This window comes from Mytilus californianus, unplaced genomic scaffold (genome assembly GCF_021869535.1).
Source record: "Mytilus californianus isolate M0D057914Y unplaced genomic scaffold, xbMytCali1.0.p SCAF_8, whole genome shotgun sequence".
NCBI lineage: Eukaryota > Metazoa > Mollusca > Bivalvia > Mytilida > Mytilidae > Mytilus > Mytilus californianus.
In genome coordinates this window covers 72,105,436-72,119,491 of record NW_026262734.1, presented here as the reverse complement: position 1 = coordinate 72,119,491, position 14,056 = coordinate 72,105,436, and the positions used below count along the sequence as shown (strand labels likewise).

The following is a 14,056-nucleotide window of genomic DNA, read 5'->3' as shown; positions in this document are numbered from 1 at the left end:
GGTGTTATGATAGGGTGAAAGGGTGAGAAAGGGAGGGAGAAAAATAGAATGATGGAGAGGGTGAGGGTATATGATTGTAAGTGGAATATAGAGAGGGAGTTAATCTGTGAGAGAATGTGATTTCATAGTAAGGGCAGGGTGTACTGGTCTGGAAGTATAGTTTCTGTTTTGTCTCATGTAGTTTCTGTTTTCTACATCAATCTGATAAGTTTAAATATTGAGAAATTGCTGTCGTCTAAAAGTTCACAGGTTAACAGCCTTTCTTGTTACTGTTTTATGTGCTGCTTATATATAAATATTGTAGCACTTCTCAGTAGCTAGATAGAGTTGTGGCTTTTCATCAAATTAAGCAGCAGCTTCTGTACAGTTCATGTTGGATTGATACCAAGTGCTGTGTTTTTCTTCCAAGTTGAGAACATTTTTGATCTTCATGAACTAGTAATTACACATGATGAAGCTTTTTATGGCCCCGCAACAAATATGGCCTCGCAACAAAGCTGTCGGGGCCATATAGTTTTACCCTTGTCTGTCATTCCATCATTCCGTCAATCCATCTTTCCATCATTCTGTCATTCCGTCATTCCGCAACAAACCATTATACGGGCTTTTTTTCTAAATGCCTTCAGATATTGGACCACTTTTTGGTATGTGAGTTCACCATGATGAGTTTTAGATGAAGTTTTAGTTTCGTTCTGGTCCGCTAATTTTTGCCAAAATTACAGGCTTTGGACTTCGATAAATTGTTGAAAATCACAGTTATACAGACTTTTTTTTCTAAAGGCCTTCAGATATTGGACTGATTTTTGGTATGTGAGTTAACCATGATGAGTTACAGATCAAGTTTGAGTTTTGTCCTGCTCTACTATTTTTGCCGAAATTACGGGCTTTGGACTTCGATAAATTGTTGAAAATCACAGTTATACAGGTTTTTTTTCTAAACGCCTTCAGATATTGGGCTGATTTCTGGTATGTGAGTTAACCATGATGAGTTACAGATCAAATTTATGTTTAGTTCCGCTTTGCTAATTTTCCCCAAAATTACAGGCTTTGAACTTTGATAAATGGTCGAAAATCACAGTTAAATGGAGTTTTTTAAAGCCTGAAGATTTTGAGCAGAATTTTGATATGTGAGACTACCATCATGTTTGTGTTCACATGTGTTGTTGAAATTGCAGATTTTTCTACTTTTTGAGACAGGGCCATTCGTGCCGTTTCGACACATCTAGTCTTTTTTTGCAACATGTTTTTTTATCAACACAACCAAAACACTTCAAAATTCAATATACACTTTTGACATTCATAATGATTATCAATTATTTTCACATTTACATTAAATAATTAAATAACTTTAGTATAAGTAAATAGAAATGTATGAAATTTGAACACAAGGTTTATAACCACACAAGAAAGGTTGGGGTTGATTTAAGGGGTTGTGGTCCCAACAGTTTAGGGATTTAAGGAGGCAAAAAGGGGCCCAAAAAAACATTTTTCTAGTTTCCAGACAATAACTTGTGGAACATTGTATGGATCTCTCTGAAATTATACCACGATTTTCCATTCCTCAAAAGGATGGTTAGGATTGGCTTTTGAGGGTTATAGCTTAAACCAATTAGGAATTAGGGGCAAAAAAGGGGGAAAACAATGATTTCCTGTTTGATGGACTATTACTTATTTAAGTACATGAATGTTACGTTTGAATTACATCCCTTACACTACTTTTAAATCATGTATAACGAAATGTATTGTCTTGAGGTGATTTGCTGCCAATTTGTTTTTAGAAAAAAGTAAAATCACAAAAATACTAAACTCTGAGAAAAATTCAAAACGGAAAGTCCCTAATCAAATGGCAAAATCAAAAGCTCAAACACATGAAATGAATGGATAACAACTATCATATTCTGACTTGGTACAGGCACTTTCTTATGTAGAAAATGGTGGATTGAGCCTGCTTTTATAACTAGCTAAACCTCTCACTTGTATGACAGTCACATCAAATTCCATTATATTGACAACGATGTGTGAACAAATCAAACAGACATAATAGGTGAAAATGTCAAAAATACAGCCATCAAGAGAGAACTAACTGTTTTAAAAAAGAATTTTAGGATGTGTTTAAAATGGGTAATTATGGTTGCAAATTCTATTTGGAATTTTAAATTTTAAATTTTAGATTACAGAAATTTCAGAAATTAAAAAGACATTTTCTTTAAATATAATTTATTTTTGCCAAAAAAAAAAGGGGAGGTGTCAATAAACAACAGCATAATAGTGTATTGCACAAGAGCAAAAAAAAATGAGGGGTCAATACGCAACAGAAAGCTTAAGGGGTGTATTTTTTTGGGTAGGGGGTCAATTCGCAACAGCATAGTGTATTGCATATAAGCCAAAAAAATTAATATAAATTGAAACATATAACCAATTCTAAGTTCCTTGACTACAGTTATTCTCTGTCAGAATCCTATTATGTGTCAAATATTTAATTACAATCCATATTCAGACCCAAGCGCGAATATTGTGTCCATTTTTGCCCCAACTGTTCATGGTAGGACCTCCGCGGTCGTATCTAGCTGCGCTCGGCGAAGCAATTTATTATCTTTGAAATGTTTTGTAGGAATTCTGCTTCACAGAAATACAAAACAAGTCGGTCATTAGGGATGACCAATAAGTACCCATAAGTGAGACTATAAAACATAACAAGGTTGAGAAAAATAAAATTTGGTACATTATAAACCTATAATAATGTAAGCTCTGTACAACTTTTTACCAACGAACAAATAAAAGGCGTATACAATTCATGTAAACAATTTAAGACATGCAAATAAAATAAAATGCATATCAATATGAAAGCATTATTAAGTGAAACAAGAAATCACAGTGCTCATGATAGCAACACTGAAAAAAGCACAGTTAAATTGAGCGCAGAGCCGGAATATAAAAGTAAAAACAAAGCAAAGGAAAAAAATATTAAGTACCGATGATAAAAGTATGTATGCAGTACCAGTGAAGATCCAGAAATTTTGATAAAGGGGGTGGTAGTGGCCAAAAGGGGTCCCACTCCAGTCATGCTTTACTGATCCCTAAATAACTTAGTCAAACGAATTTTCCTACAAAGGGACCAGGACCCCTGTCCCCCACTTAATACGCCTCTGAGTACAAGTCATATTTTATGCCCATTATAGAATGACACGATTTCCCCGCTATAAATAACATTATCTTTTGTTTAGAATAAACAGTGTTTTCACAAGGTTCAGTTACAATTCATATTACATATAGATTTTTCTTTTAAATAATCATAACATATATAAGTTTTATAAGAATGTTCTAATTTACGAAAACAGGCTTGGTATTTGAATGTCAAATAAAACTGTTATTATAATAGTTTACCAAAATAAAACCTTCCTCATTCAAAATATCTCTGACCATTGGCTATCGAACGGAGCAACTGGAGTACTTCTGTTTATTTAACAAAACCAACCGGAAGTTAGGTTGTTGTCGTGACTTTTCTACCAAACTCATCCAAAGTGCAATATTGTTGTGTGATTTTAATTTATTCACGTGCTTTAGATAGATGACAACACAAATTACTATCAAGATAGATAAACAGAAGCTAAATTTTATTTACAATTTAAGTATCCAAATAGTGTATGCTTTGTCATTACATAAGTCATAATTCAACCGACTAGATCTACAACAACCTATTCTCGGGAACCAGGTTCTGTAACCAACATCCTACAGACACTTGGCTGGCCAACACTAGCAACACGCAGACAAGTAGCCAGGCTCATACTCCTATATTAGATACTGCATGGAGAAGCATCAGTCATTATCCCAGATTACATCAGGAGACCAATTGTAACAACCAGACAATACCACAGGCACAGAGACTGGTTTTCCAGAGTCAGCACTTCAACGGATGCCTATAAATACAGTTTCACCAATTACCTGAAAGTGCCATCCAAGCCCCCACAACAGACGCCTTCCGGGTCTGTGTGTGGCAGTTCCTGGCGTAACTATTGATACCTGATTTTAACCCTGTACAGTTGTTGCAAACTCACATAATTTTATTTGATTTTGTTCCTGTAAATACACAAGTTTTTGTTTATTTTTAACTTGGCGTGTACTGGTTGACACACCCGCACAGTATATCTGTGTTATGGAAATTTCAACTGCAGATTAACCACAAAATATAGAAGAAGAAGTACAATAAACACTAGACAACAGGAATGACAGGATATATCTTCTGGGGGGTAAATGGTTAACTAGATATAAACAGATTAACTTACTAATGTTCTATTATATACTGGTAAAGTACTAGGGTATCAGTACTAGGGTATCAGTACTAGGGTATCAGGTTGTTCTGGCCCAAAATCAATCTGGCCCCAAAACAATCTGGTTAATTACACTGTGACCAATATTTACGACGGAAGCTTGATCAAATGTCGACAGCCCATTTATGGTATTCAACAGCTCATTGGTCAGAGTTCTAGTCAAATCAGTATCCAGTCAAATCGGCACCCGTTATAGTCAAATCAGCACCTAGTCAAATTGGCAGCTAGTTAAATGGCACCTGATGTAGTCTTTAGACACACATGATAAATATATTTAACCCGCAAACATTTTTTTTGGATTGTATAATGGTATGATGTCGTCGTCTGCGTTGTCCGATGACACATTTGGTTTCCGGACAATAACTTTAGTTTACATGAATGGATCTCTTTGAAATTTAATTAAAAGGTTCAATACCACAAAAGAAAGGTTGGGATTGATTTTGGGGTTGATGGTCCCAAGTAATAATAGACCCAAAAAGGCCCCAAAACAAGCATTTTTCTACTTTCAGGATAATAACTTGTGTATAAGTATTTCAATTGCTCTGAAATTGTACCATAATGTTTAATACCACAAGTAAAAGGTTGGGATTCATTTTGCGGTCTATGGTGTCAACAGTTAAGAATTAAGGGCCCAAAAGGGGCCAAAAACAAGCATTTTTGTAGTTTCTGGACAATAACTTGTGTGTAAGTGTATAGATCTCTCTTATATTGTACCACAAAGTTCCATATCACAAAAGGAAGACTTAGATTGAGTTTGGGCATTATTGTCCCATTCATGCAAGAATTAGGGGCCATAAAAGGGCCAAAAACAAGCATTTTTCTAGTTTCCAGACAATAACTTGTTGTAGTTTACAGTCAATAACTTGTGTTTAAGTGTATAAATCTCTCTGAAATTATACCACAAGTTTCCATACTACAAAGGGATAGTTATTGGGGGTTATGGCTTAAATCATTTAGCAATTAGGGGCCAAAAAAAAGGGGGGAAAACACATGTTTTTCTGGTTTAAGGACAATTTAGACAATTTAAAAGCTGTGTTAGGGAGGTAATCCAATTCAAATTTAAAGAATACTGTTATATATATGTTTGATTACCTCCCTTACACTGTTTGAAAATTATGTATTAAGAAATGATGATTGTCTTGAGATGATAAGCTGTAATTTTTTTTTTAGAAGTAATACTATTCATTTATATTTATTTTAACCATGACTATGTCATTTTATATTTTTATATTTTATGATGTATTTATTAAATGAGTAGTTATTGTGAAAAACTCCATAAGAAATTTGAATTGAGATTATTATTGGAATAAGGGAAAAGAGAAGATTAAAAAAAAGGGGGGGGGGGGGGGGGGGGGGGGGGGGGGGGTAGGGGGTACAATTTTTCTCATTTCAGATTTCTTTAAATATTTTTTTTTAGGGGATTAATATTCAACAGCATAGTGTATTACTCAAAAGCAAATAAATTTTTTAAGTTCATTAGACTACCAGAAACCTATGCTGTGTCAACTATTTAATCACAATCCAAATTCAGAGCTGTATCAAGCTTGAATGTTGTGTCCATACTTGTCCCAACTGTTCAGGGTTCGACCTCTGCAGTCTTATAAAGCTGCACCCTGCGGAGCATCTGGTTACTTTATGTTTACATTAATATTTGAAGATTTGAACAAATCAAAGGGGAAACCAGGCATTATCTTGCATAATATGAAAAAGAAGATGTGGTACGATTGCCAATGAGAAACGAGCCACAAGAGACCAAATGACACAGAAATTAACAGCTACGGGTCACCTTATGACCTTTAACAATGAGCAAAGCCCATACATATAAGTTCTTTCAGTAATTTAACATGGCCTAAATACCTTTGCTTACCATGATAAAAAGTTGAATAATGGAGATAAAGGGTATAATATATCAATGAGACAGCAACTTAATGACACAAAAAGTAAGAAGACATTTAAATATCAACACCAAAGCATCAAAGTCCATTTGGATTGTATCTAAAAACCACAGGGTTAAGATTTTAAATACCTGGTTAAACTGTTGTAGAACATTTCAAATACTGTTAATACAGAAATTATTGTATGGTTTTTATATTGTGAATGACATGGTTTTTTTTACTGACCCTGGTTATCCATGAGGGTCTTGCATGGTCGTATATGTGAATAATGTATCTGGGTGGGTATCACCAGGTGTATATGTATACACAATATATTGTGAGATGAAGCATAGCCAGACAACTGCCAGGGGCATAGCTAGGTATCCAATAAACTGTAGGCACAAATTGCGGCAGGGGGTCTGGGGCCCCATAAGGCTCCTGGTAAGGGGTTCTGGGGGCGTAGCCCTCCGACGGAAAACGGTTTTCAGCATTTAAGATGCTAAATTTTGTGTACAAAAAAACATAAAAAAACGTCATTTTATCATGATAATATACATGAAAACAATGTCGAAAAAATAAACATAATTCTACAATTACATCTGACTGATGAATTAACCGGCAGTACAATTGGAAATATAAAAAAAAACAATATTTCCAATATGCATTGCCCAGCGTGGATCAGCGTAGCCCTTTATTAAGCAGCACAACCTGTTTCTGATTGAGTATAATTGATATATACATCAATTGATAGTACATATTGACGATCCTTCATTAAAAAATAAATAGGCACGTAAACACTGAGACTACTACATAATAATACTAACTTTTGGAATACGGCGCATCGACCATTCATATTTTGATTCTTAAACCTTCACCCTTCCTTGGCCACACAAATACACACACAAAGTCAATAGGTCATGCAGAAGTTCTGTTCTGTTCTGTTCATACTACCGGTGTCTAACAAAATTCAAGAAATTCATATTTTCTTATATCCTGTACTGTAAAATCCCTACCTGCTTAGGAATTTGAATAATTATCGTCATTACATGTAGATCTGAGAGTACTCGAAGTTACTGAAAGCTAGTTGATTGATTGATTGATTGATTGAATGATTGATTGATTGATTGATAGACGTCCAGTGGCAAATAATTCATGCATGTTCAGGACTAAAACAGATAGAGGTCGTCCAGGATGAAGGTCTGGAAATTTGGAAAATGAGGGTTTATTAAATAGGAACAGAAATTTGCCTTTCAGTAGACAACCTACTAACCCCTCAAAGAGTTGTTTCAAGTGTCTTAACGTGCAGAGAGCGTGGCATTCTTTCTCTCTTCACTAGGCATCAGATTGAACTTGGGCCAACAACAACTAATTAAAAAAAATCATTTATCTAAGTTGAGGTTCATTCAAGTATTTGTTGATTGAAGTGAATTATCTGAACCAAAGTTCTAGTTTATAGTTTCTATATTAGGTGGAATATAATGACATACAGTTCCAATACGCCACTGATTCAATAAGGATGATAGACTAGTGTACGCATGACATTCGTTATTAAAGAGTTTTGACGAATTCACATGCATCTACAGATAACATTGTTTATTACTTTTTTTAATAAAAACATTATTTGTGAAAAAATTATGTGTAGGCACGTGCCTAAAGTGCCTTACGGCAGCTACACCCCTGACTGCAGTTAATTACGTTTATTATATGCATTAAATTATAATTACTTTTTCATGTGATAGAAAAACTTTATAAAGTCATAAAGTAAAGATTATGTGAAATTATCTAATTGGTTTTTTCAGGAAAGTAACTAAAGTTAACTTTAAGTGCAGTATATCTGTGGACATTTTTTGTTCTGATAGTAATATCTTCTTTCTCTTTCACAATAGATGGATGGTAACTGAATCAATACAAATAGCCTCATTGAATTTGAAAAAGCTGCAAACGATATCAGTAACAAAAGATTGTTAGTGTGCAGTGTGCAGACAGTGGTTAAACAGAAGTTAACATTCTATCAGTTTTGGGATTTTACAATCAGCTAGAGGAAATAATAGGAGAAAAAGGGACCTGTGTGGTAAAAACTTCCTAAAAGTCGTCCTTTATGTGTTCAACTTTTTCTTTTGGGTAAGTGTATTATATATATGTTTATAGTTATAGAAAAGGCAACTTAAAAAGATATTACAATTTAAATGATTTATTGATTATTGGTTGCTTAGAATCATCCATTGGTAAATATTATATATGCATGTTCAGAACTAACTATATAAAGTATAGAATTTGTAAATGTATAATATAAGACATAAGAGAAGATATAGATACATGTTAATTGAATAATCTCCCTTTGTTCTTTGTTCAAATTAAATGAAATTCTTCCTTCATTGTTTACTGTATTCTGTTGCTAGTAAGATTTTATAACCATGCTAACAGGATAAAAGATCCTAATATAAAATTATTTCTAATTTTTCAGCTAACATTGCTAACTTCAAATTACAAAAATATTCCGTTTCCTAACTTTTCTTTATCATGTTCTGTCAATTAATTAAATGTTCTTTAAAATTCAATAGTATTTTTGTGCATGATAAATTCTATATTTCTTTTCCAGCTGACAGCCCAGTTAGCTTTCCTAGCATTAGGGTTATATATCAAGTTCCAGAAGCATACCTATATCAGTCTGCTAGGGAGCATGACTTTCCCTTTGGCATCATACTTGCTACTAGGAACAGGAGCCTTTATTATCTTGTCAGGAATCATTAGTTGTACTGGGACATGTATAGAAAATAGATGTTTTATGGTTATGGTGAGTTATTTCCCTTTGAACACATTGTCTACTAAGAATGTATACCAAAATTAAGTTTTTTAACTTTTCACAAGCAAAGCCAACAATAAATTGAAAAAAAATCATTTCAGCTAATTCCAATTACATGTTATTTTACTTATGATTGTAATGGATATTATGTTGTATGGTCTGTTCGTCTGTCAGTCCAAATAGATTTTTAGGTTGTTTACATTGACGTTGTGGTCTTATCAACATGAAAATAAGGCCACATGATGTGAAATTACTATGGTATTAGGCCTATTCCACGGTTCACTAAACATTGAAATTATTACATTCTCAAGTTTAAAGTCATATGAAACGAGTGACTAATGAAAAATAATGTTTATCCAATTCTTGAACCAATAAAATTGAGAATTAATGGAAATGGGGAATGTGTCAAAGAGACAACAACCCAACAGAGCAGACAACAGCCGAAGGCCACCAATGGGTCTTCAATGCAGCGAGAAACTCCCTCACCCGGAGGCGTCCTTCAGCTGGCCCCTTAACAAATATGTATACTAGTTCAGTGATAATGGACGTCATACTAAACTCCAAATATACACAAGAAACTAAAATTAAAAATGATACAAGACTAACAAAGGCCAATGGCTCCTGACTTGGGACAGGCGCAATGCATGTTTATATCATAAACTTAGTCTTCTGTGCACGATTTTATCATTTTTTACGCAAAGATATCGTTTTTAAATTGTCAATTTTTTTTCTCTCTGTCTGTTATGATCTAACAAATATGGTAGCTCATTAATTGCCGTGTTTTGAAGCCGAAGTTTACCGATTGTTACTTTATAGTAAACTATCAACAAAAAAGGATGCAATCTATTGGCGATTTTATCATAAACATGCTGCTAATAAATGCCTCTTTAATAAGCTAGGTGCATTTTTCTATATTTTTTTTATCTTAGGAAATTACTATTGAAACATTGTTTATCTGTTATCTTGAAGTTATCGTTTGAAAAGGATGTTTTTTTATAGAGATGACTTAAGCCAGTCAGAAAGTCAGACTAGAGGTCACATGTCTGGCATTTCATTCTCCTGTCTCATATTCTAAAATGTTATGGATAATTAAAACATTGTTGTGAATAATTAAAACATTGTTGTGATGTCATTCTATTGTTTTACCCGTTCTTTATTTCAGTGATTGGACTATCATTAACCTGTAAGAAACCATTATGATACCTTTAGCTGTCCAATATTTTTAAGAATAGACCTCCTCTTTCTTAAAAATATTGGACAGCCAAAGGGTAGCATTACTGATTCTTACAGATAAATGATAGTTCAATCACTGAAATAAAAAAAAACTATTAATTACCCCAATTGTTTTCATCATGTAAACAAAAATAAAACCAAAGATCAAATGACAATTAAAAAAACATTTTATTAAAGTCACCTTCCAATACAATAATTTTGTCACTCATCAAAACGGTTTCTTGAGCTTGACGGAGTCAAAAAGCGAGACATAGGTATGCTGTTTCTGGCGTCGGTGGCTACGGCGGCGTCAACAATATATTAGTTTGTGATTATGTCTAGTTTATGGTGAACCACTAGTGGTAAGTCAAAGATATTTGGTATGCAGTTGTATTGGTATTGGCACATCTCATTACCATGGAGATTATTTGGCCTCACCCCCTCAGTCATGGTCTATTGACTTTGAAACTTTGCTTAGTTTTCATGTATTAGTTTGTGATTAGGTCATTTTATGGGGAACCACTAGTGGTAAGTTAATGATTATTGGTATGCAGTTGTATAAGCATTGGCATATCTCATTTCCATGGAGATTATTTGGCCCCGCCCCCTCAGTCATGGTCTAATAACTTTGAAATTTTTGCTTAGTTTTCATGTATTAGTTTGTGATTAGGTCAGTTTATGGGGAACCACTAGTGATAAGTAAATGATAATTGGTATGCAGTTGTATAAGCATTGGCATATCTCATTTCCATGGAAATTATTTGGCCCTGCCCCCTCAGTCATGGTCTATTGACTTTGAAACTTTTGCTTAGTTTTCATGTACTAGTTTGTGATTAGGTCGGTTTATGGAGAACCACTAGCGATAGGTCAATGATATTTAGTATGCAGTTGTATTAGCATTGGCACATCTCATTACCAGGAAAATTATTTGACCCCTGCCCCCTCAGTTATGGTTTATTGACTTTGAAATTTTGCTTTATTTAAATGTATTAACTTGTGTTTGAAATTTTGCTATATTTAAATGTATGAGCTTGTGTTTAGGTATGTTTAAAGGGAACTACTTATGATAAGTTAATGGTATTTAGTATGCAGTTGTATTAGCATTGGTACATCTCATTTCCATGGAGATTCTTTAGCCATGTACCTTCAGTCATGTTTCATTGACTTTGAGTATTTGCAAAACGTACATGTTAAATAAAGTGTTTCTATTTTAATTTCAACATTTGCATTATCGAAATTACAAAAAAGCGAGACATATCTCTGTGATAACAGCTAGTTTATTAACACTACCAATACTTATATCACAGCCATTTTTCTCATGTTTTGGGTTGTCTCTTTTAGCACTAATTCAATAAGTTGATTATGCTCGTTGTAAGTCTTGTTTTTATTGCTTTTATGAATTTCTTTTTCCAAAAGATTTATCCTCGTCCGTCTTTAGGTTATCAAAATTGACCTCTGGTGATGCCCTTCCTAACATCATTTTCAACTGCAACTAAGATGAAAAAAGCAATAAAGTAATGCTTCTAAAATTTGATAGATCATGCCGCAATACAAGGGTCATGAACAACCGAAACCTTATCCTGTGTACAAAGTGCGAATTAGAACTTCCTTCATGAACCAGGGGACTATGAAAGTTTTTATAATTTTCAGGTTTCAACGTGTAAAACAATGTAAGATACAAGCCTCTAACAGTCCATTCTGTAAAATATTTTACAGAATGGATTGTTATTGGCTAATATCCCTTAGAGAGAAAAATATCATGTGACATCAAACATTATCCATTGATTTATGGCAAACCTTTAATATCTAAATATTATAAAATATATCTAAATAAAGGCAACAGTAGTATACCGCTGTTCGAAACTCATAAATCGATAGAGATAAAAACAAATCCGGGTTACAAACTAAAACTGAAGGAAACGCATCAAATTTAAGAGGAGAACAACGACACAACAAAAACACAACATTAAAATGTAACACACACAGAAACGAACTATAATATAACAATGGCCATTTTCCTGACTTGGTACAGGACATTTTAAGAAAAAAATGGTGGGTTGAACCTGGTTTTGTGGCATGCCAAACCTCCCGCTTTTATGGCAACGGCAAACACAACACCAAAACGACATCATCACATGACAGGACCACAAAACAAATAAATGGGAGAACACATAGGACAAAGAAACACACGAATAATAGCTAACAAAAGGTACTAGGCTTAAAATTCAATACGTCAGATGTGCGTCTTGTCCACACAAGACCAACCAGTGACGCTCAGATGAAAAAAGTTTGAAAGCCAAAACAAGTACAAAGCCAGAAATTATGGAATCATTGTTCAAAAGTACCTTTATGGTAGTAGTAGAATCTTTTTTTAAATATATTTTAATCTAATTTATGTACATACAGGTTGGAAGAGACTGATGAACTATACATATCTGGGATACAGAATCAATGAAACATCGTCAGTACTGAAAGGTCAACATCAAAGAGGGGTCTGTGCTGTAGACTTCTCAGGTATTTATTGTTTGTTCATTTTCAATCTTAATACAAAAAATTTATGCAGATTGAAACATGACAGGATATTTTTGGTGGTTAACCTTGTAATGATTTTGACTGGAACAAAAGAATGGATGTCAGGAAAATCAGGAAAATAAGATTATAAGTACAGCTAGTATGGGAATAAAACCTGGAATTTTATCACCAGATCTGGTTGGACTTGGATATTTGTTGATTTGTTACTGCCTGAAAATTATCTACTACAGTGATACTTAATTTATTGCCACCTTTTGGAACATGTAAAATACTATCGACAAGTCAGGATGGCAGTATATCAAAGTAGAAATTTATATAAAAACTGCACACATTTGAGAAAAGTTGACTCTAGGATTATTCTGTAAATTCGTATTGGCATGCGTTGGCACTGGACACATCCATCTAGAACACCAATACCAATATTTAATATTCAAATAGTTCCAGTGTAATGCTGTGTGTTATTCAAGAAATAGAGTTAATTAATTGTCTATACAATTTTATACCCTTAAAGGACACTTGCTGTGACAAAACTCCTGCAACTTTTATTCTATTGTACTTTCAATATTCGCATTGCGCAGGCGCATGCAAAATCGATTGTTATATATAGTAATCCAGCGTACATCCAAACGTGTAGAGCTGATTTTAACTTGGGGCCTACTATAAATAATAAAAACGAATGGCAATACAACTATATCAAAGTAAGCAGATATATATTCCTTGATAATTATCAGATGTAGGCTTATCAGACTTTTCTTCCCCGATCTTCCTGATTCACAGCGGGAGCTTTGCGTGTATATAGCCTTTGATTTTCATATAGTGTGAACAATGTATTTCTTCCACTGATGTCTTCCTATTTTTCTTACGCATTCCCAATATTTATATGTGTTGCGCCTTAAAGATGAAATCATATTCGTTTGGATATGGTTCAGTATAACAGGAACATATATATTGATATACTGTTCCCAGGGTATAAGTTTACGGAGCTGTACGTCAAACTGAATTAAATTGTCTAGTCAGTTATGACATACAATTATCCATGACTTGAGTTTGAGCAGGTACCGGTAGATGTTTCTTTGAGTTTATATCCTAAAAGGATTCACCACACGCACTGTTTAGGTTTTATTAGTCTATAGATTATTGAAAACACAATTGGGGTCTGAAAGAGGGGGAGGGGGTAGGGGTGGGGGGGGGGGGGGGGGGGGGGGGGGGGGAATTGTTTGATCCTTAATTTCTGGAAAAAATAACTTAATTTATACAGGGAAGTGAAAAAAAATAGTTTGTTTCCCTTGAAAATTATGATAAAATAA

The 14,056-nt window shown here is 34.0% G+C and overlaps 1 long non-coding RNA gene across 1 annotated transcript; it reads left to right on the top strand.

Moving 5' to 3' along the window:
• The first annotated feature begins 3,481 nt into the window (after positions 1-3,481).
• On the top strand, positions 3,482-13,592 carry LOC127712450 (uncharacterized). The gene is made up of 4 exons (XR_007987084.1): positions 3,482-4,247; positions 8,089-8,323; positions 8,802-8,996; positions 12,624-13,592. It is a non-coding gene; the product is annotated as an uncharacterized LOC127712450 (long non-coding RNA).
• The last annotated feature ends 464 nt before the right edge of the window (positions 13,593-14,056 follow it).